This window comes from Drosophila melanogaster, chromosome 2R, assembly GCF_000001215.4.
Source record: "Drosophila melanogaster chromosome 2R".
Taxonomy (NCBI): domain Eukaryota; kingdom Metazoa; phylum Arthropoda; class Insecta; order Diptera; family Drosophilidae; genus Drosophila; species Drosophila melanogaster.
This window is the reverse complement of record NT_033778.4, coordinates 20,836,029-20,838,695: the sequence shown is the minus strand read 5'-3', so window position 1 is coordinate 20,838,695 and position 2,667 is coordinate 20,836,029. Positions and strand designations below refer to the sequence as shown.

Here is a 2,667-nt window from a genome sequence, read left to right as displayed (position 1 = left end):
TAAACGAATGTTATTTTGCTTTCCCAATGTATCTTGACATATATAGTTTGAACATCTTAAGGCGAAAAGGTGCGCAGAACTCAGGTAAATCACGGCATCTGCAACCCTTAGCGAGTGCTCACTGTACGGCAATTGCATTGTAGCTCGCGCCAAAGTCTGGCAGCTGCCGTCTAGATTTCGGGCCTCAGTCTTAGCATCCAAATCTCAACCGGAATCCTTCGCAGACGCAGGACTCATTCGCTCAGTCAATGCTCTCATTGGGCTCTGGGGATAATTGCTGCCAAACGACGTGACATTTCTCCCTGACAATCCTTTGTGCATTCTGCCCGGCATTTCGACTCATTCTTCTCCGTCATCTGTAGCTCAGTTGTAGTTGCAGTCATACTAGTACTTACTATGGATGTTGTTGTTGTTATTGTCACTCCGTGCAAATTCAGGCAGCTCGACAAACAGAATGAAAGACAGACACAATTTATGTTTGTTCGAGCGGTGACGAAGGAAGTGAAGCTACACTGAGAAAAATTAACTTAGTTATATGAGTTTTAGTTTTGGAACTAAGCCAAGAACTTATAGTTCTTAGAAATATTCTAAAGATAAGATCATACTTGCTTGGTCTTGTTTAATTTCACATCTATGTAACAACCAAAATGGTGTTCCTTGCACTTAAGGTGGATACGTTTCTCTCAGTGTCCTTTTATGGCAGCTGCTCCGGCTGAACTGAGCTGAGCTGCGAGGCTCGTGCATTTCGTTAACGTGACAAAAATACATTGATTACATTTTTTTTAGCTGCACTCGACTCGGGGATCTGCGTTTTTGGGCTCTAGGAGCTAGGAGCTGGGATCTGGTAACTGGGAGCTGGAAAACTGGGTACTGGGTACTGGGAACTGGGACCTGGGCGCACGTCCGCACACTTGGCACATTTGTCAGGGCGACGCCGCGATGTAAACATCTTGCACGTAGGATCCGGGGTCCTTTTGCATCCTGGCTGGATGGCACGACAACTAGTTGTAGTTGGAATCGGAGTCCTCGTGCTGCACGGGGTCTTTGAACTGACAAATTACATTGACAACGAATGGGGCGAAATTCCATTCGTGTGCACTCTGAACTCCAACTCCTCTAGCTCCCCAGAACTGTCTCATTTTGTGAGGCTCCACACTGAAAAGTTTGGGGGTCAATGCCATGGCATTTCATATAAACAAAAAGTTAGGCATAACTGTCAGCAAGCAAATAAAATAAACAAATGTCAATAAATGACAATTGATTGTGCTTTTCAAAGTTTTCGGCCCAAACCATTATTAGTCAAATCAGATTGTCTATTTAGTTTACATTGTGTTAATGATTTAAAACTCTCGGTTTGGACACGATTTATTTGTATAGCCATTTGAAAATGGCATTTATTGTCATTTTTTTTTTTTATTGCTACGCGTTGTTAAAATTTCTTGAAAGGTGTCAATAGCAAACAGATGTTAAACGAGATACAGTATTGAATATTGGTTTTATTCTATGAATTTCGATCCTTCATAAGCGAAACATTGTTTTCATTTGTTAGTTTCAGTGCACTTTGTTCATTAGTTGTTTGTGGATTTAATTTGCTTACTTGGCTCTGTGCTTTTGCTTATTGTTTCAGTTAGTTTCGCAATTTGGAAACTATCTCAAATTGGCAATAGTGAAAAGAGCAAACACATCGTGGGCTCCTCTTAATTATTTTCACCGACGAACGGGTGGGCGATCGAACTCTTATGGCTGTAATAATTGGTGCAAAATTGTTCAATTGCCTAATTGCTGTCGATTGCTCATAATTTTTAGTGTAACACTGTGTATTTGTGGCACATTTTCGTTTTATGGCCACGAGCGTTCATGAATGAATGGGCTTTATTTACAGGGCATTTAAAAGTTTCGGGTAATCTTATCACCCAGAAGTGTTCAAACTTGCGCAAGTCATCAAACAAATTTCGAAACGGAAATACCAAAGGGTTGAAATAGTCTAAACGAAAAGATAACTGCCTTAAAATTGCGCCCAAAATTCGCACAAAATCGCAGTAACAATAACAAGCGAACCTAATCAAAAATCCAAAATCTCAGGCAGCTGCGCATGCGTAGCAGATGAAAGAGATAGCGAGAGATCGCACCTTTGAAAATGCTACCGGAACAGCTGGCGCAGAAGAGCGAGAGGGAAGACAGGAGTGAGTGATAAGAAATAGCAACAAAAGCGCATAAACCACCACCAACTACTACAACAACGAACGCGACAAAGCGAACAATGCTCTTCATTATGCCCGTTATTATTAAACAAATAGGGAGAGCGAAAGAGAGAAAGGTGAGAGCGCACCATGTTGATAACACACCCCGTGTAGCTAAAAGTTAGCCAGATTCACAATTAAAGGAGCTAGAAATGCTGATATATGCTCAATTTGATTTATGATCACCTATAAAAACTTGATACTGATAATAGCAGCTAATAATACTTTAATTTTCAGTACCTTAAGACACATAATTCAAAGTATGCACTCAATTAAAACATTGTATTAGATATCCTTAGCTAGAAAGTAGTCAAGCTGCCAGCACTGCCTACCTTACTCACCCAGGTAATTTGACTCCGACTCTCCGGCTTACTGCTCTCCCACCCCGGGAATTAGAAGTCTGAGTCGAAGTCGCCAACTGTAGCCG

At 41.3% G+C, this 2,667-nt stretch overlaps 1 long non-coding RNA gene across 1 annotated transcript; it reads right to left on the bottom strand.

The window, feature by feature from the left end:
- On the bottom strand, positions 1-1,201 carry lncRNA:CR44667 (long non-coding RNA:CR44667). The gene is made up of 2 exons (NR_124671.1): positions 677-1,201; positions 1-441 (listed from the first exon to the last, which is right to left on the bottom strand). It is a non-coding gene; the product is annotated as a long non-coding RNA:CR44667 (long non-coding RNA).
- Between the last annotated feature and the right edge of the window lie 1,466 nt (positions 1,202-2,667).